The sequence below is a fragment of the Pan troglodytes genome, chromosome 2 (genome assembly GCF_028858775.2).
Source record: "Pan troglodytes isolate AG18354 chromosome 2, NHGRI_mPanTro3-v2.0_pri, whole genome shotgun sequence".
Classification (NCBI taxonomy): Eukaryota; Metazoa; Chordata; class Mammalia; order Primates; family Hominidae; genus Pan; species Pan troglodytes.
Window position 1 is genome coordinate 64854467 of NC_086015.1, and position 21702 is coordinate 64876168.

General features: G+C 39.5%; 1 protein-coding gene and 1 non-coding gene across 10 annotated transcripts in view; both read right to left on the reverse strand.

Moving 5' to 3' along the window:
• The window catches only part of FHIT (fragile histidine triad diadenosine triphosphatase), a 1502083-nt gene that overhangs the window by 1108310 nt on the left and 372071 nt on the right, over positions 1-21702 (reverse strand). The window lies entirely within an intron of this gene.
• LOC112208898 (small nucleolar RNA U3) lies at positions 2366-2582 on the reverse strand. Its single transcript, XR_002943440.1, has one exon. It is a non-coding gene; the product is annotated as a small nucleolar RNA U3 (small nucleolar RNA).

Genomic DNA, 21702 nt, shown 5'->3' on the forward strand with positions numbered 1-21702 from the left:
CAAATACCTAAAACATAATACCCAGGTTGAAGGAAGTGTAAATGTTCAGATTCACCAGTGGGACTAGAATGTAAACTTCTTGGGTTGTGGTTCCTCCAAATCATCTGGCCACCTGGGTATCATATCCCACAAGCATATGGTAACACTGATAGAGTAAGCTCCAAGTGTTCCAACACCAGGACATTTCATGGCCACATCAGACCAACTGTATTTTTCACTTCCTCTCTTTCCCTAACTTTTCTCATACAAAGCTTCTTATATTTCCTTTGGCACTTAGTAATACTTAAATGCATCTTCACTGTCTTATTCAGTGTTTTTAGGTTTGGAAGGTGTATCACTTGGGATTGCTTTCAGCTGCATTAATTGCAATCTAGCTAACCAACAGCCCAACAGTGATTTAAACACAGAAAGCTTTCTTTTCTGGATATGCATGTGTGCGTGTTTTGTTTTGTTTTTCATGCAACAAGATGTCTGAAGGTATAATCTGACACTTAGCTGGTATCTCATGGTGTCATGAATGCCCCAGGCTACTTCTATTTTTTTTTTTTTCCTCTGCTGTCCTTCAGTGAGGCTTTCACTTTCATTGTTATAGATGGCTGCTGGATCTCCAAGTTTGACACACTCTCCCTAGGCAAGAAGAGGGGGAAAGGCAAAGGGGAAAGAGGATGCCAGCCAAGTCAGTCCCTTTCTAAAAGCTTTCCAGAAAGTTCCATCCAGTGACTTCCACATACATTTGCCCAGCCACAAATGGGTCATACAGTCTTTCCTAACCGTAAGAGAGTGTGGGAAGCTGGATATGAGCTGAGCATTGCTGCTCCAAACAAAATCAGATTTCTGTTAGGAAAGAATGGATGTAAAGTGGATCTTAGGAAGGGAACAACCAATGCCTGCCATACACAAGTATCTGTGGTAAGCAGACATGGCTAAGTGCCTCTTCCTATCTAGGGAGGTTCAGGGAATTACTCAAGATCTCTTTTGTGCCAGGGAACTAGGGAGTCAGTCATCTCATTTGCTTTCATTTCCTCATCTCTGAAATTTCCTACTATGGTATTCCTCTTAGAACACCATTTAGAAGTGTTATGGTTTTCTGTTCTTAATCCAAATGTGACAAAATGTATTCTCCTTCTTCTCTGATAACAAAACCCAAATTCTGACGGGCAGCATGTGCTTAGCCTTAGATAATGAATAATGACTGGTCTAACCCAATCATGGCAATGCTGTGTTCTTTTGCCATTGATTGGTATTCAGTAGTAGGCATGTGACCTAGATCTAACCAATGAGTGGACATACACTGGGGGACTCATGAAAGATTTTTCACCTTTGGTAAAAAGTCATAGTTGCAAGAGGAGAAAGCCTTTTCTTCATATGCCTCTTCTTTCCTGTTTTAGATGCTGTCATGTTAACACTTTGTGCTTAGAGCTGTAGAAGCCGTCTTGTGACCATGAGGCAATAGCCAAAAGAGGAAAAAGCCTGAGTATGAAAGACACTGGGTCCTTTATGATATTACTGAGTTGCCAAACTAACCCTGGGATCCTCTACCTCCTGTTTTCTCATAGTAATAAATATCCCTGTGATTTCAGCACTATCACTTTAATTTTCTGTTACAGGCAGCTGAAAGCATTCAGAACTCACATACTATCTTAACATCATCTTCCATGTGTTATGGGCCAAGAGTACATTCAAGAGTAACTACAAAACTACATTCATTGTTGTATCCCTGTGGCACTCCCTTAGAGTTCTAGTGTTCTGTAGTGTACTTTCCACAGCCTAGAAGGATATATGTTTCCCTCTCTCCAGCCCTAAGAAACTCTTAATTTAAGGCTGACAAGATGAATGAGTTAGAATGAGGGTGAATCCAATTCAAAAGACGTAACAACAAGCAAGAAAAGCAAAGAACCTTGTAAACACCCATGTTATGGAGTGTGAGAGTGTAAGCTTAAGGAGGCTTTTATTTTGGGGAGAAGATGCATCACCTCTGTTTGAATGAGAGAAATTAAGTTGTAATTATGATGGTGTTTCAGTTAAAGTATTTGATGTGGAGGACAAGGAGACCATTCCCAACACGTTATTTAGCAAAGAATATGGAGGAGAGGCAGAAGACTGTGATGGAAAACGTTCAGAGGCCATCAACCAAAATGGTAATGCATTCGAGGCAGATAAACTTGCTTCTTGCTAGACAGAGGTGGGGTTAGCCCTGACATACGTCTTCAAAATTGCAAAAGGCACAGATCTGGGGGGGAAAGGGGGTTGATTCACCAAATCTTAGAATAGCAGAATGGCAATAACCCTACTCCAAGGCTTCCAGTTTTCCTCAGTTTAACTCCTTTTGCATACTGCAGCCAAAGAGATTTTTTAAAAAATGAAGATCACTCAGACTGTGTCCTCTTCCTCTTAATCTCCCCAAAGGAAGAAAAAAACAATAATCAATGGCAAATGGCAGTTGCAGTGAAGCAACACCAAGAACGAGCTTCGTGCTCGGGAGAGAACATTGCATATCTTCCTGTGGTTTCCAGTGCTCTACACACTTGGGGAAACTCCTTTAAGTAATGAACCACAGAAATGACCCCTGGAAATATAGTCTTCAAAGTGATCTTTTAAAGATCCAAATATTTCCTGTTCCCACTCTGCCCAGAGATCTTCAGTGGCTCACTACTGCTTCCATGATAAGATCCTAAAACCTTGTCACAATCCACAAGGCCTTCCTTCATTGTCCACCCCCGCCTGCCTCACTGTCTTTATCTCCCACCACACTCTGCCTTCTCTATGCTCCCACCTGCCATCTTCTTCAGTGCGTGGACCCTATTGTACTCTCTCAGGCCTCAAAACCATGTAACATCCTGGACTTCCTCTTCACTGGTCTAATGCCTACTCATACTTGGCTTCTGAGATTGTACTTCACTCCACATGGAGATTATCCTCAACCACGCCCCACTCCAAAACCAGGTTACCTTCCCAATGTGATATACTTGCCATAGCACTCTGCTTCCTTTTTTATAATACTCATCACACTTGTGGTTGATTGACTCTCTTCTCCTTTACATTGTAAGATCCATAAAGGCAAGGATCATGTCTGTCTCTTTCTGATGTGTAACAAGCCTGAACATACGTACAATAAATGGCCAGGTGTAATTTACCATTGTATGGATGCCATCTTGGGAGGGGGGATTCTAATAGTTCAAGGGCATGTATGAAAAACAGACTCATGGTAAAATAATAAGAATAGAAAAAAGTTACTCAGAGTGGTTTAATGGCTGGGGTATACCTTTTACTATTTTACCTAGACATTAAAGGAAAATCAGTGTCCTCCCTATCATGTTCCATGATTTTGTACAACTGAGTTTAGAGCACAAGCTAAGGTATCAGACAGCATTTGACAGCCCAGCTTCACTACTTATCAGCTGTGTGAGGTGATATAATCCCTCTAATCGCTATAAGCCTTAGTTTCCTCATCTTTAAAATGGGGATAATGACAAAAGCTTTTCAATAAGGGTTTGTGAAGATTAAATAATACATGGAAAGCTTTCATCCCAGTGCTTGCCACAGAGTTAGCATGCAATAAATGTTATCAAGAGTTCTTTATTGTTCTGCCCATCAACATCTGAGACAGAATATAAACACAACTGGTCCTGGGCCTGGTGGCTCATGCCTGTAATCCCAACTTTGGGATGCCAAAGTGGGAGGATCACTTCAGGCCAGGAGTTCAAGACCAGCCTGGGCAACAAAGCGAGACTCCATCTCTACAAAAAATGAAAAAATAGGTGGATATGGTGATGTATGCCTGTAGTTCTAGTTACTTGGGAGGCTGAGGCAGGAGGATCAACTGAGCCCAGGAGTTCAAGGCTGCAGTGAGCCATAATCATGCCTCTACACTCCAGCCTGGGCTTTTTAAGATTCCATCTCTTAAAAGGAAAAATAAATCAACTGGATCACTAGCCTATAAGAGCTTAATAATTGTTAGGTAGTATTACTATGGGTGTTATTGTTTTGTTATTTGTGGCAAAAAGTACTAGTGCTCACCTGAGCACACGACTTCCTTATGATCAGGTAGGTCCATGTTTGTCTTGGTCACTACTCCAGCCCAGTGCCTAGCACAGTGCTTGACACATGGTGTGTATGCAATGAACACTTAATGAGTACTTAAAGATCTAACCAGTATGATAGTGCAGATTCTCTTGTAAGCAAATGAATAGAGAAAGGCAGTATTCCACAGAGAAGGAGACAGGAAAAAAGAACAGGCTTGATTTTACTAAAAAGAAAAACACACTTTTAAGCAGTAAAATTAGAAGTTCCCATTTCAATGGCACAAAATAGAGAACTCATTGAGAATTGTGTGCTATAACATGGTCAAAGCAGAGGCCGATAATGAAGGGAGCATCATTCAGAACCATCACTTGTATGGTCAGCTTTCAGACCCTGAAAACTCGATTAAAACATTCCAGGAAACCGCTGCACTTTCATTCTAAAGGAAGATTGTGAACTCTGTTCACATATTACACCCCTTCATATTGCTTTGTCTACCAGTGTGGCCTTTTATGAAGTGAGGGCTTCTTTCTTCTACCTTGCTCCATGACAATCAAACCCAAAATGCCTCCCACCCTTAAAAGGAAGTTTTGGTAAGTGCCTTATTATAACTATCACATATGACACAAGGCTCACCACTAATCGGAGACAGATGAGAATGAATTACTTAAATAGGACAGAAATAGCCATTCACTTAGAGAAGGTCCCAGTTTCTTGAAAGTCTGTGGCATTGAGACCATTTACAGTTTGCTGTCAAGATTCCTAGCAGTGCTCATTACCTTGGCTAGCAATCCCTCTGGACTACAGAAAACTTATCTGAAATATATATAATCACAGGCTGCAATGCCTAAGTGCAACAGGATGATTTAAAAAGCACCATGATAGTGTTCCCCCAGGACATTCATCTCTCCCTGTCTATTCATCTGTGATCCAGACAAAAACTTGGAATGCAATCTGTATATTGATATTCCCTAAAAAGGATTTCAGCAGCTCTTTAGGAAGAATTGTTTTAGCGGTTCTGGAAGTCTAGAACATTCTGCATTTGTGGTATTTACAGGTTTTGTTTCTATTTCATAAAAATAAAGCCCCACTAAGAGCAGTATTCAATTCCTATCCCAATAGGAGTATAGAATAGTGGTTAAGCACATGTTTTTTGGAACGAAGCAGACCTGTGTTCATCTCTGGGCTCCTCATAGACTTCTTCATAAACTTAGGCAAGGTATTCAACCTTTTCGACTCTCAGCTGTATCAGGTAAATTACTATGCGTGCACAGAAGAGCTTAATAAATGTTAGATGTTAATGGTATTAATATTGTTTTGCTGCTGTTGTCAGTTTTTCTAGCAGAGATTATTAGTATTCACCCATGTGCACAGGTAGACTGCATTTCCACCCATGCACACAGGTAGAACGCATTTCCAAGCTTCAGTGGAGTTAGGTGGGTCCAAATGACTGAGTTCCAATCAATGGAATGTGGCAGAAGTGATGTACACCCTTTCCTGGATGGGCCTACAGAAATCCTCTAGACTCTACTCCTCACTCTCCTTTTCCCTTCTCAGGCACCCTGAAGGCTACTTGTTAAAGAATTTAGAGCTACAGGATGGAAAGAACCTGGATCCTACCTAAGAACCTCCTAGGAGAGCCACCCTTCAGAAACATTTGCAGTGGATTCTGAATACGATTTTTTTTTTTTTTGCCGAGCACGGTGGCTCATGCCTGTAATCCCAGCCCTTTGGGAAACTGAGGTGGGTGGATCACTTGAGGTCAGGAGCTCAAGACCAGCCTGGCCAACATGGTGAAACCCTGTCTCTACTAAAACTACAAAAATTAGCCAGGTGTGGTGGCACGTGCCTGTAATCCCAGCTACTGGGGAGACTGAGGTAGGAGAATTGCTTGAACCTGGGAGGCGGAGGTTGCAGTGAGCCGAGATTGTGCCATTGCACTCCAGCCTGGTGAAGAAGTGAGACTACATCTCAAAAAAAAAAAAGATACATATATATGATATATCTGATATATGGTATATACGACATACATCATATGTATACGTGGTATATACGACATACATCATATGTATACGTGGTATATACGACATACATCATATGTATATGTGGTATATACGACATACATCATATGTATATGTGGTATATATGACATACATCATATGTATATGTGGTATATACGACATACATCATATGTATATACGACATACATCATATGTATATATGACATACATCATATGTATATATGATACATATATACATATATATCATGTATATATGATACATATATACATATATATCTGTATATATGATACATATATACATATATATCTGTATATATGATACATATATACATATATATCATGTATATATGATACATATATATCATGTATATATGATACATATATATCATGTATATATGATACATATATATCATGTATATATGATACATATATATCTGTATATATGATACATATATATCTGTATATATGATACATATATACATATATATCTGTATATATGATACATATATACATATATATCTGTATATATGATACATATATACATATATATCTGTATATATGATACATATATACATATATATCTGTATATATGATACATATATACGTATATATAATATATGTATACATATATACATATGTAATGTATATATGTATATACGATACATATATCCATATATATCATGTATATACGATACATATATCCATCTATATCATGTATATACGATACATATATCCATCTATATCATGTATATACGATACATATATCCATATATATCATGTATATACGATACATATATCCATATATATCATGTATATACGATACGTATCCATATATATCATGTATATACGATACGTATCCATATATATCATGTATATACGATACGTATCCATATATATCATGTATATACGATACGTATCCATATATATCATGTATATACGATACGTATCCATATATATCATGTATATACGATATGTATCCATATATATCATGTATATACGATATATTCCATATATATCATGTATATACGATATATTCCATATATATCATGTATATACGATATATTCCATATATATCATGTACATACGATATATATCCATATATATCATATATCAGATATCATATATACATATATATGATCTATATACATATATATCATATGATCTGATTTATGATATATATGATATATCATATATGATATATGAGATATATCATATCATATATGATATATGAGATATATCATATCATATATGATATATGAGATATATCATATCATATATGATATATGAGATATATCATATCATATATCTTTTTTTTTCAGTTAAGCTACTGGGTTTTGACAAAGCTCATTACAGCAGTTAGCCTACTTCAGGGTTTCTCAGCCTGGGCACTACTGATATTTTGGACTACAGAATTCTTTGTTATGGACGGCTGTCCTATGCATTGTAGGGAGTTGAGCAGCATCCCTGGCCTCTATCCTGCTAGATGCCAGTAGTAACCTCTCCAGTAGCCATGACAACCAAAAATGTCTCCTGACATTGCCAAATGTCACCTGCAAAATCGCCTCTGATTGAGAACCAGCAGCCCACTCTGGCCAAAACATCACCATCATTGCTATCATCATCATCATAGGATATTGATAGTCTAGTCTCCCATGTTCCCCTTGAAATCACTGCAAAAGGACTCAAAGTTCCAAAAGAGGTCCAGCCCCGTTTTTTTAGGAGAAAAAAGTGAAATGACACTAAAATTTAAGAAAAGATAAGCGATCAAGCAGTAAACTCAAAATTATAGGAGACCAAAAAACAAAGTAAGAACCAAAATAAATATAATCTTTTTTTAAAAAAAGCTAGTTTGTGTATTCCCAGCTACTAGGGAGGCTGAGGCAGGAGAATGGCATGAACCCGGGCGGTGGAGCTTGCAGTGAGCTGAGATCGTGCCACTGCACTGGGCAACAGAGCAAGACTCGGTCTCAAAAAAAAAAAAAAAAGGCCGGTTTGATCACTTTGGTAACCTAGAATAAAATGATTAAAACAAAAACAAACCCAAATATCTGGGTCTAGGAATTTCAGTGTGTCTAACAAATGCTTATAGAATATCTACCATGAGATAAGCATTGGGCTGAATATAACTTGGTAAATAAAACAGATATAATCCCTGCCCTCATAGAGATGAAAGGTAAATAAAAATATGGAGTTTTTTGTTTTTGTTTTTTAAGACAGGGTCTTGTTCTATTGCCTAGGCTGGAGTGCGGCAGTGAGATCATAGCTCACTGCAGCCTTGAACTCCTGGGCTCAAGTGATCATCCGTACTAGCTAGGACTATAGGTTTGCACCACGATGCCCAGCTAATTTTTGTATTTTTTTTTATAGAGATGGGGTCTCACTTTGTTGCCCAGGCTGGTCTCAAACTCCTGGCCTCTAGGAATTCTCTTGCCTAGGCCTCCCAAAGTGCTTGGGATTACAGTCATGGGCCATTGCACCCAACCAAAATATGATGGATTTTTCAAACAGCTTAAACACAGTCATGAATTGACCACTGCAATAGGCAGACTTCTAAAGATGTCCCTGCAGGATTCCCATCCCTGGGCTGGGCATGGTGGCTCATGCCTGTAATACCAGCACTTTGGGAGGCTGAGGCAGGTGGGTCACTTGAGGTCAGAAGTTGAAGACCAGCCTGGCCAATATGGTGAAACCCCCTGTCTCTACTAAAAATACAAAACTTAGCCAGGCATGGTGGTGAGTGCCTGTAATCCCAGCTACTTGGGAGGCTGAGGCAGCAGAATTGCTTGAACCCGGGAGGCAGAGGTTGCAGTGAGCCAAGACTGCACCATTGCACTCCAGCTTGGGTGACAGAGTGAAACTCCCTCTCAAAAAAAAAAAAAAAAAAAGATTCCTGTCCCTGGTTATCCAATTAAACACTAGATTAGTTGCTGCCATGAAGAGACTTAGCATATGTATCAAGGTTACTAGTCAACCGACTTTAACATAGGAAGGTTATCTTGAATTATCTGGGTATGCCTACCCTAGTCACATGAGGTTGTAAAAACATAAGTGGACGGTGGAAGAATCAGTCAGAGTGAGAAAGCAGAAGAGGATGCAGGAGCTATGCTGCAGAGGGAAAGTCAGATTCCAAACACAAGAAAGAAAAAGATAAGATGAATCATTGATGGTTCTAAAATGTAGGAGGCTCTGTGTGAGGTCCAGAAAGAGGCCTGAGGGAGCTAAGGGTGGAGCCCTTCCTAACAGACATAAAGAAAATAGGGACTTCAGTCCTACAACCACAAAGAACCAAATTCTGTCAATAACCTGAACGAGTTTGGAAGTTGGTTTTTCTGCAGTCTCCAGTAAGAAACACAGCACTGCTGATACCTCAATTTTAGCCCAGTGAGACATGTATCAGGCTACTGCCCGATGAATGAGCTACTGCCTGTGGGTGATCATTACACATCTCAGAATAACAGGATTATTGATGCCTTGGCCAGAAGCATTCCTTTCCCTCCATTTTCTTTTTCTTTGAGATTGCAAGCCATATATTTCCATTTAGAAAACAGTATTTCATAACCTCTAAACCTAACATGAGTCCTGTGAAACCCTAGTCTACAGTTGAATGGCCAAAAATAAAGACTTGAAATTCCTTCAAAGCTATCCCATTTTACAAGGCAATGCTTTCTCTCTCTACCAAGAAAGTGTTCCTGCTTGATAGATTCCCCTCTCTTGCTGTATATTACACTTACTGCTCTATGCCTGTCACTCCCTATTCTCTTCCTAGTTGTTTGTGCCTTATTAAATTCCACATTTTGAAACAACCAATAAGAATCAGAAAGCCTCAAGAAGCCCTTTCTCATACAATCAGAGCTCCCTTTTTATCTAGGAATAAATTATATTTTCCAATAAATTCATGAGCGGGATTCATTGACAATATACTCTCTTTGTAACACGTTGTTTCTGAATGAGTAGTAAATGGTCTTCAATAAGGATACGGTGATACATTTTAGCTAAACTGTTTCATACCGACATTAACTCCCCTGTTAACTTACTTAGGAGTCTAAAGACACAATCAAATAGCTGTTTCTGACTATTATTCTCAAAGCGACGCTCCAGGCCGTAATCTCAGGACATGCATAAAAATATCAAGTAACAACTCAAAGGCCCATTTCGGCTTCAAATACCTTTGAATATTCGTGAGTTTGAGGAGCAGAGTGGGATAGCAGGGAGTGGAAGAGGAGGCTTCTGAGAAACTTAATTATCTACATTTTAGAATGTTTCAGTCTTTGGCCTTTTAATACTGTAGTACAGCCTGGCTTCTGTCATTTTGAAGGGATTTCCCAGCTTAACCAAATCCCAAGGAACCAACCTCAGATTGGTCTCTTATCTAAGGAAAGATTCTGGCAACACAACAGGAAGGATTTGGAAAATTTAATGAAGATTTTGAAATACCCCTAACACACTTAATTTAAAGATAATACTTATTTCACCCAAATCTCCTAACCCCCTGTGGAAGATCAATTCTAATTTTTGAGGACAATTATTCATGTGTTATTGGCTTGAAGTACAGAATATATTAGTAAGTCTCTTCAGTCCTAAGTAACAGAAACCAAATCAGGCTAGGTTAAAATTGAAGGGGCATCATTAGAAGGGCCCAAGAGTGTCTCAAGGACTCAGAGGCAAAGATGCAGTCAGTTCCCCCCGGTGCCAGGAACCAGAAGGTGGGCAGGAACTCAGGGAATACAGCCCCCTTCTTTCTCTGCTTCTCAATTCTCATAGGGAAATATGGTTGTCCACAGATCTCAGGTTTACCTGTCACAGTTCTAGCCACATGCAAGGAATGACTGCATATCTCTGAATTCCAAATTTCAGAAAGTGAGACCTTGGGGTGGGAGGTGGGGCACGCTTGGATTCGGTGTCTAACTCTAATTCAAACAACTTTTGCCACGGAGCCATGTGGTAGCCAAATATGTTTCTAAGGCCCAAGGGACCACTCTTACAAAGATGGAAGATAGTTCACTAAAAAGAAGACATGCTTTCTAGACTCCACAGCCACCCCAGAAGTGCCAAGATAAATCATAGGGAGCCAGAGTTTAAGCAAGGGCCACCATCACTGCAAGTTGTCTCATCCAACTTCTCCCTTTATAGGAATTGACATGACTTCAAATATTCATGTCTGACACCAACGAAGAGGAATGTCTGTTCTTGAGCTCTTTTTCTCGGTTCCCAAGGGGCCCTCAATACCCTGCTTTACCATGTAGTGTGGATTCTGACAAAAGAACAAATTAAGTACTTTGATTTGATTTTTAATTTTTCCTTATAAAGACTTGCAATAAATATTGTGGGTACCTAGAAATAATCCACCATAGTGCACAACACAATCTGTTGACTTACCTTAGCTTCCATTTTCCTTCTTGGTCTGACATATAAATTCACCTTGCTCCTCAATTCTGTCACCTACTATTTTCAGCATGTATGAGCAACAGTAAAGTGCATGCCCACAGAACTCAGAAATGAGAAAACTAATATTGCTCTGTTATATGCATAATGGATCAATACAGAGGTATTTAAACACACAAGGAAAAAAAAAACAGGTCAGCAGGACTCGACTTTCAACTGATAGAGAATATTAACATGTTTATGGGTAGAAAAAGTGGTCAGTTGTAGAAAAATATACAAAGAAAAGCTACAAAGAGATGTTGGCAGTGACCATTTAAGCTCTGTCTAGGGAAAGGAAGCCTTTAGTTAATGGCCTTCAAGCATTCTAATGTAGGGACATGGCACCCCTACTGTGGAAAGAGATGCAGGAGGTGGAAGGTAGCTAAGGCCTTGGAGTTTCAGTTCCACAGGCAAGGCTATCCTTATCATGAGAACTGAGCAGCATGAAGCTATCTGTAGTCTGACAGTCATATTGTATGTTGTGTCAAATGAAAACATAGCATCACTCAATTCCTTTTGTTCTCTTCTCTTGCTAAACACACAACTATCTGATGCTCTGGCTTCCCATGGACCTCAGGCCTGCTTAGAGGATGGAATGCAATAGTCCCAATAGTCTGTACAGTGGGCCAACTGCTGGTTGTAAAATCACAAAGGGGCCTTCTAGGTTACCGCATCTCACAAACTTGGGTAATGTAATTCCGTCTTGAAGAGAGAGTCCCCCATGGGTAAGACCATGGACCATGGTAAATGAGTGTACCCCAGGAGAACTGCTTGGGAAATAGTCACTTAGCCTATTCTCCTGGTGATGCCCCAGACATTGTCAACATGGACCCCTTGGAGCATTTCCTCGTTGATGTCTACATTTGTTAGCTTACTCTTAATTAAATTTTCTAAAAAGATGGCACAATAGGAGCACTGAGAACATGATTTTTAGGAAGAAAAGGAATCCCATGTAAACCCGTTTCCATCTGTGGTTCTTGCCTTTCTGTCCTTATCCATAGGGCAGCTCATTCTTGCATATCTGCAGCTCTTGCATGCCTGCCATTTTGTATCTTCCTTTTTCTCGTTATATCAGAAGCATTATAGTAAGTTACATTAGAACCCATTTTGCATATTTTAACATTGCCTTCACAGTGAAACTATAGAGTGCTTTATGATGGCACTCTAGTGAATATTCTGTTCTGCTTCTGTTACATGACTACCTTAGGAAAAGTCTCCGAGAACTCCTGTCTCCCATGATTATCTCTCCTAATCAGGCTCTCTACTATCAAACTACTCAGCAAAAGGAACTCACCAACCTATAGTGCTACCAGAAGTCTAATAACATAACACTGTCACCACAACTTTTTCAGCACTAAACATGATCATTTTTAAAAATAGTAAGTTTATTAGGTATATAATGATACTTTCCAAGTTCCAGCCTGTTTATAAAGGACTCTGTATAAATAAGGAAGGGGCCCAGGAATGGTGACATATTTAACGTGTAAGTCAGGATGCTAAATGTCTGACTGTATTTGTTTATTTTTTTCTGAAATGGAGTCTTGCTCTGTCACTTAAGCTAGAGTGCAATGGCACAATCATGGCTCAATGTAGCCTTGACCTCCCATGCTCAAGTGATCCTCCCACCTCAGCCTCCTGAGTAGCTAGAACTATAGGCACACACCACCATACCCAGATTTTTTATTTTTTGAATGTATTTATTTATTTATTTATTTTTTGTAGAGACGAGGTCTTGCTTTGTTGCCCAGGTTGGTCTTGAACTTCTGGACTCAAATGATCCTCCTGCCTCAGTCTCCCAAAGGATTGAAATTACAAGTGTGAGCCACTGTGCCCAGCTCCTATTATATTTTTAAAAGGAATATACTGAGGAAAATACAAATGGAGTTCAACTGATAAAAAGAAACCTCTGTAATATGAGCAGGTGAATACAATTTACAAGATCATACTTCAGTATGAATTCAGTAGGAATTGCATGTTTTGCCTGCTGTGTGTCCCTAAGGGTGACACACTCCTGAATGGGACTTTAGTTTGCCATAAGCCTGCTTTGTTTTGTTTGTGGTAGAAATTCCATACTATGAGGAAATGCTTTCATTTCTTTTGATATCTCATGAGCGCTTGTTGCAAAAAACATTTGTAGGCAAACAGCTTCACACATATTAAAAACTTGTAGCAGAAAGTTAATTCCCTAACATGAGTTGTCCAGCTCAGGGCTCTATAATCCTGTAATTCATTTTGGTTCCAATAAATACATACTTTCTGTGAGACCCTTTGGGGAAAGGGTAATTAGATATTTCACATCAGTGGGATATCTTTCCTTCTTTTGCTCCCCCTCCTTCTTTCCTTCTCCTTTTCTTCTCTTTAATTCTTCTACCCAGAAAAATTCTCAAGGAGCAAAAATACATTACTCTCTGCATTTTTATAAGTTGGCCAGTTTTGCTTCCTGGTTTTTGAACAGAAAATTATGCCTCAAAAATAATCCCACGTTATTCTCTAAATTCATTTTCCTCAGTCATTAGCCCATAACAGCAATTTTCCTTTTGAAAATAAAGAATAATGATCATTTGTTGAGACAAATCCTCACTCAGAATGATTCAAAGAGAATACAAATTTAATGATCACCCTGAGAACCCAAGTAATACATCTCAGGAAATAATAATAAAATTTATGATGGCCTTAAAATTGCTTAACTCCTTTCAGGAAACCCTGAATTATAGGGTAGTAACATAACCAAGGACTGGCAACAACTCACAAAAGTCTAGAAGAGTTTTGCCTTTGAGTTCATAGGCAAAGATGCTTAAATTGTTCCCCGTTCAAAAAATAAAGATTATTTATTATTCACTTTCCTGTGCACCGGACACTCCTGCAACATGACTATAACTCTTGCGTTCTTAGATTTGAGCTTCAGGTCTCTGAATGATGAAAAAACTTGTAGGGTAGCATGCCAACCAACTTGGGTTTTTTGTCTGTTTTTGTTTTTGGAGGAGGTGAACAAGGCAGGGAGAGGGAGAGAGGGAGAGGGAGAGAGAAAGAGAGAGAGTGAGAGATCACACTACCAGTAGCTCCATAAAGAAACCTGCAATGCAGAACCAAAGTGGATGAAAGCAAAAGGATACAACTTTTCCCTCCAGATGATTTTACTGGGAGGAAGAAAGATTTGAAACTATTGAGTGCTTTTTCTGATAACCACCTATGGCTCTCTCCAAAGACACACATGTAAAGTTGGGCAAGTTGTTTTCTGTCATGTCAGGAAAATATTTAGTAGCAGTCTTATAAAAGTAAGCACTCAGCACCATCCCAGGGAGCTGTGGATTTGCTGTGCAGCCTTGTTTCCTTCAAAAGGTTCCTTTGTTGCTTTGTGTGTTCTCCCGACAAAGGGCCTGCCCTTCTTCTACAGATGGGTTTACCATTCTCTCTGCATGAAGACTGTTCAGAAGTACACAAACCAACAAACCATCCAAGCTGCCTCTATCTGATGGTCCTGGTATATCCAGAGTACTAAATAGTGGCCTACAGGATGGGAAATTCACACTGACTGACTCCACAGGAGACTGAGAAAGCTTAACTGGCTGATAGCTGTAAAGTCCTTTGAAGGAACAAGCACTGTTTAAAATTCTAAGTAGTAATCTTCTAATTTGCTAATGGAAAGAAATATAACCCAGCTAATGTGTGCCTCCCATTTCAGAGAGTATGTTTCAACAGCAAAGCCCTTTACAATATTTAGATAAACTTCGATGTATAGAAAGTGCAACAGCAAGGTAAACAGCAGGGCTTCCCGCTATGGCATTTTAAAATGTGGTGGGTGAAATTTGTCACTCCTAAGCAAGTGCCTATAGTAAAAATAAAATATCACTATTTATATGGTATGTGTTAAAAATTGTCCACTCTCCCCAACTACACCAGATCAAAACCTCTTGTTTTTTAAATTATGAAATTATTGAACTGTATTGAGCACACCCCTACTTACGAGTTCTGTAACCTGGGGCATGTTATTGAACCTCTCTGAGTCATTTCCTCATCTATCTAGACAAGGCTAATGGTAATACCTACACTGTAGGGCTGTCGTTAGAATTTTTAAATAATTTAATAAAATAAAGGCTAGTATTTATTAAACTCTAAATATATGTTTGCTGCTATCAGCAGCAGCAGCATCGGTTGGCAATCATGCCAACACTCCTCAAAGAAAACAGTTCTGAAAAGGCTGTGTGCATCCTTGGTCTGAAGATTTTCTTGGTCTAAAGAATCTCTTGGGCTAGTGACCAAATCCTTCATTAATTTCAAGAGCTCTGGGAACTCTCTGAAACTGAATGTGGAATGGTATAACTACTGGTCTGTGCACATTTTTCTAGAAAACCTCACATCTTTCATCACATTAAGAGGTTAAGAATCATTGCCATATGTAGTCATTAGCTTACCTTTATCTACTTTCTACTTCTAACGGAGAACTAGAGTCCTGTTTAGAACAAGTAATCAGGACAGGGACAGAAGAAGGAGACTATGCATCTGTCACTCTTGCTGATTAGTCCCACCCTCTCCCAGCTTCTGGGGGCCTCCTCTCCCAAGAGTTGCAATCCTAGACCTACCTCCCATCTGCAGTCTCAACCTATCCTCTTCTAAGGACTAATCATGGCATATGGCAGGAGAGATTTAAGACTAGCTAGGTCAATGCTCTAAGCTCAACATCAAGTCACCTCTGAGGCAGTGTGCTGTCATGGAATGATCATGACCTCTGAAATAGGAAGGTCTGTGTTTGATTTGGCTTGACCACTTACTGGATGTGTGACCTTGGAAACGTTTACTTAATCATGTCTTTTGTCACCTATAAAATAAATACAATAAGATTTACATTGTGAGTCTATGAGAGAGAAATGAGATAATATAGAGAATATTTTTAAAATGGGAGCATATGTCAGGCAACAGTAGATGCTCAGCAATGTTCTTTTCTTACCTGGGCTTCAACCTGGCACCCTTGGTCACCTTTCCAGGACCCAAATCCCTCTAGGAATAAACTCTGGCCCTTGCTGGCTTCTTTATTCTTCTTCCCACCTACATACTCGAACCCATCCAAAGAAATAGGTCTGACTACCTTGGAAACCTTTTCTGATGCTTACTACTTGTCCAACATTCATTTTTCTGTACCATGTGTGTAGATACTGGATTCCCCATCCTAGAATTCTACCCACCTCTTGGGCTACCCTGTTACAATGTGTGACTGACTATCCTACTCCCACTTTCCAAGTTAACCACTTAATTGAATGGCTGCCCATCAACATACTCCTTAAATGCCATGTTAGGTCTGTCAAACCCAATCCACAGACAAGCCTTATCCTCAAACCTTTTCTGCCCTCTGCCACAGTGCTAACTGGTTCATTGTGCTTGTTCAGCATGCAGGGACCTTTAATTTAATGGGCCTCTCCCATTTTTCACATATCATGAAAGTTATCAAATTTAGGTTAATTAAGTTTAAGACATCCATAGTTATTCGAGTGAAAACTTGAAGGCAGCATAATGGATAATAATGGTAAAATGATAATTTTTGAGCTCTTAGTAGATGCCAGGCATAGTCCTAAGCAGTTTAAATATATTTTTTCATATGATTTTCATAACAATCCTACATAGTAGATTATGATCATTATCTCTACTTTATAGGTGAGGAAACTGAGACTTAGAGAAGTTAAGCAAATGGCCAAAAGTTATGCAGGTAGTAAGTAGCAGACATAGAATTGAGAAGAGAGCCCCCATTCTAAGTAAGTATGAAAAATTTCAGGGTGTCAATTTTTAGCTAAGGAAAACTTATTCATGTGTGTGTGTGTGTGAGTGTGTGTGTGTGTGTAAATGAATAGATATTCATTTACTTATATATCTATTTCCCAGGCCTCAATGCAATCAGAGATCTCTGAAGAAGTGACCATATTATGAACATAAATTTTTGACTTCATAACTTTACAGTGATAAATAACCTCAGGTTATCAGGATCCTAACCTTAAACCACCTGAGATTTTATCACTGTTCCTTTAGTAAGCAAGGGATTTTTCAACCCTGAGACAGATAAAAAATAGATTGTATGGTCAATGAAATCCATTATATTCATACTTTTTGGTTGAGTTTAGGTAATGGAACAATCTGAGTATTTTGTATCAAGTATTTGTGATGTTTAAGAGGATTTATCATATTTAAGAATCTGACAGATTGCCCCTGCAATTGGAAGTGCAATTGATTACTGACTTCTAATTTTAGGTTAAAAAGTTTAACAGAATTTGATGTTTTTAAGTAGTACTGAGATGTTTAAATAACTGAATTTATTCTTTATGAGTCTAGTATATTTGATTCAAAACATGGCTTCAAAGCTTAGAAAGGTTTTGCTTGTTAAGGTTGTGAGCTTGTACTGCCAAATATTTGAAGTGTTTACAAAGAAAGTAAAATTGTTAAATGTGTAAAGTTATTTTAAAATATTGATGAATACATTTAACAAGTAAATACAGAAGTGTATTTAAGTAGACATTATTCTTTTATGGCATTCATAAATTCATAAATTGCACAAGATAACCTGAGTTGCTCGAAATGCTTTTCAAACTTAAGTTTAGGGGAGCAACATCAGCAAGATGGCTCACTAGAAACTCCAGCACTCATCCCTTCCACAGTGACAGCCAAAACAATGAATAAACAACTACATTTTAATGTACATAACTGAAGGAGAGTGCCAGAATACATCAAAGGAGTAACAGAAACCCTGGTGAGCACAGAAACTCAGGACAGCCACAAAGAGAATGGAAGGAAACATCACAACTCCACCACCCTATCCCCAGCTGAGATGAGCCAGAAACCCAGAGGAAACTTTCCCTATAGGAAAAAGGTAAGCAAGAGGATTCCAGTAGCCTCCGCCAACACCTTGGACACCCACAGTCCTCACTAATGGAGTCCTTGTAGTCTTCACTGGCACTAAGTCCAGCTGAGGGAGCTGCCTAGAGGCCACACAGCTGCACTCACCTCAGAGAAGGAACTAATACTGTGCTCTATTCCCTGTAGCCCACATGGCAACTGTGCTATATCATCTTAGAACTGGAACTACTGCTGAAGTGTGATTTTCTCTGAGGGTGAGCAGGCTTGACACCCCTGCCTCCGTAAGGCTAAGCTGCCTCCAAACCACCCCAAACCTGTGGCCACAGCCAAGCTGCCAGCAGCTGTTAATGCCTTTCCCCATGGAGCCAAACAGTGAAAACTGCTCTACCTGCCCTCCCTCACCTTCACCTGCCCTCTCCCTTCACCTGCCCTCTCCCTTCACCTGCCCTCTTGTGCCAGAGATGAAGCAATACATTCCCTCCTGGGGAAACAGTGCTTTGGCAGAACAGCTCCATCTGCTTCTCTCCGCTGCAACTGTACACTGCTTCTAGGGGTCTGAGCCAAAATGGCACAGTATCTCCCAAGGAAATAGTGCTTTGGTAGGACCCTGTATCCCAGGTAAATGGTGCCTGGGCCACACAGAACAGTCATGCCTGAGCTGAAGTGTCACATTGCCCCTTGGGGAATCATTGCCTTGCTCAAGTTAAACAACTGTGCATCCCAGGGCTGAGCTGATGTAGTATCTCGTGTCCCAAGGAAACAGAGTAGAACATGACCTAAGACAGTCTACCCTACCGGACAATCTAGTACCCTGCTTTCCTGAAGCTGGACTAGCCCACTAGAGTCTGAACTGCTAAGACCTGCTGTTTCCTGGGGAGTGGACTCATCACTGTGCTACTCCCTGCCCTCCAGGACCCAAACAATACCCATGCTCAGACATTCTAGGGTACTTGCTGCCACTGCGCCTGGCCACATGGAGTCTGGGATACAGATATGCCCCACCATTCCAAGGTCTAAATTTACCACTACATAGTTCTTCATTCTCAGGGACCTAAGCTGCCACTGAACCCTATTGGCTTAGGCTCCTAAATTATAGGTGTACCATGCATGCTGTGCTCAAACCCCTAAAACTCTGCTTCTTTCCCAGAGTTGAGCCAGGGCTGTATCCCATTCCCCAGGGGTAGAATCACAGCTACAACCTGACCCACTGAATCAAAGCTGGTAGGGGGTGCCTAACAGTCATAGATTCTGGCTCTGTGGGAAACCTATATTTGACCCAGCTACAGAGAGTGAACCTGTACCCCAGGACCCAAGAGCCACAGTAGGCTTGTGAAACTCTGATATTAGCACCCTGACTCCATAGCCACTTCAAGTACCAATCCCTGGAACTCAAAGCAATGGAACTGCTTGTAGGCCATTTAAGAGGGATCCTCTTGTTTAATTATCCCCATTGTGAGGAAAATCAGAATAGGAGGACCCCAAAAGCCCTGCCACTGAGGACATTAACAACCTATGCTGTCACTGCCACTACCATACCCTTTTTTAAAAAATATACTTTAAGTTTTAGGGTACATGTGCACAATGTGCAGGTTTATTACATATGTATACATGTGCCATGTTGCTGTGCGGCACCCATTAACTAGTCATTTACATTAGGTATATCTCCTAATGCTATCCCTCTTCCCTCCCCCCACCCCACAACAGGCCCGGTGTGTGATGTTCCCCTTCCTGTGTCCATGTGTTCTCATTGTTCAATTCCCACCTATGAGTGAGAACATGCGGTGTTTGGTTTTTTGTCCTTGCGATAATTTGCTGAGAATGATGGTTTCCAGCTTCATCCATGCCCCTACAAAGGACATGAACTCATCCTTTTTTATGGCTGCATAGTATTCCATGGTGTATATGTGCCACATTTTCTTAATCCAGTCTATCATTGTTCGATATATGGGTTGGTTCCAAGTCTTTGATATTGTGAATAGTGCCGCAATAAACATACATGTGCATGTGTCTTTATAGCAGCATGATTTATAATCCTTTGAGTATATACCCAGTAATGGGATGGCTGGGTCAAATGGTATTTCTAACTCTAGATCCCTGAGGAATCGCCACACTGACTTCCACAATGGTTGAACTAGTTTACAGTCCCACCAACAGTCCAAAAGTGTTCCTATTTCTCCACATCCTCTCCAGCACCTGTTGTTTCCTGACTTTTTAATGATCGCCATTCTAACTGGTGTGAGATGGTATCTCATTGTGGTTTTGATTTGCATTTCTCTGATGGCCAGTGATGATGAGCACCACCATACACTTTTACAGCCTAAGTCATTCAGGCATCCACAGTTACTGTTGACACTGAATGCATATGAAGAAGCTGCATAGATACTATACCACTGAACCTACCTGGAAACAAAGTCACCACACTTTTCCTAATTAGCACACTAAGATCCAACTACAGGTGAAAGTCTTTCTCTGCAAAAGCCACTCTAGAAAGTCTGGAAGAGGCAATTTTTCCACCAAATGCATAGACATTGATGTAGAAACACAAGAAATATGAAAAAGCAAAGAAATATGTCAATGCCAAAGGAACAAAATAACTCCGTAGTAACAAACCCTAATGACAAGAAAATCAATGAATTGCCAGAAAAGGAATACAAACTAGTGCTCTTAAGAAACTCAACAAGATACAAGAAAATACAGATAGACAATTCAACAAAATCAGAAAAAGAATTTATTATATAAATTAGAAATTCAACAGAGATAGATATTATAAAAAATAATTCAATTAATAAAATAAAAAATACAATAGGCAGCTTCAAGAACAGACTTAAGTATAGAAAACAATCTCTGAACCTAAAAATAGGTTATTTAAAATTACTTAGCTAGAGAGAAAAAAAATAAGAAAGAAAAAGAGTTTTTAAAAAAGACTACAAGACTTATAGGACACCATTAAGTGAACAAATTTTCGTACTATGGCAGTTCCAGAAGGAAAAGATGTATTAAAAAAAATAAAACCTAATTTAATTATCTAATAGCTGAAAATTTCACAAGTCTGGATAGAGATGTGTATATACAGATCCAGGAAACTCAAAGGTTCCCGAATAGATTCAAGCCCTGATGCACATTATAGTTCAATTGTCAAAGTCAAAGACAAAGCAAGAATTCTAAAAACAACAAGAGAAATGTGTCACAGTACATTTAAGGGAATCCCCATTAGACTAACAGAAGACTTTCCGCAGAACCTTATAGACCAGGAAAGAACAGAAAGCTACATTCAAAGTACTGAAGGAAAACAACTGTCAGTCAAGGATACTATATCCAGCAAATATATCCTTTGGAAATGAGGAAGAAATAAAACGTTTCTCAGAGAAGTAAAAACAGGGAATTCATCACCACTAGAACAGTT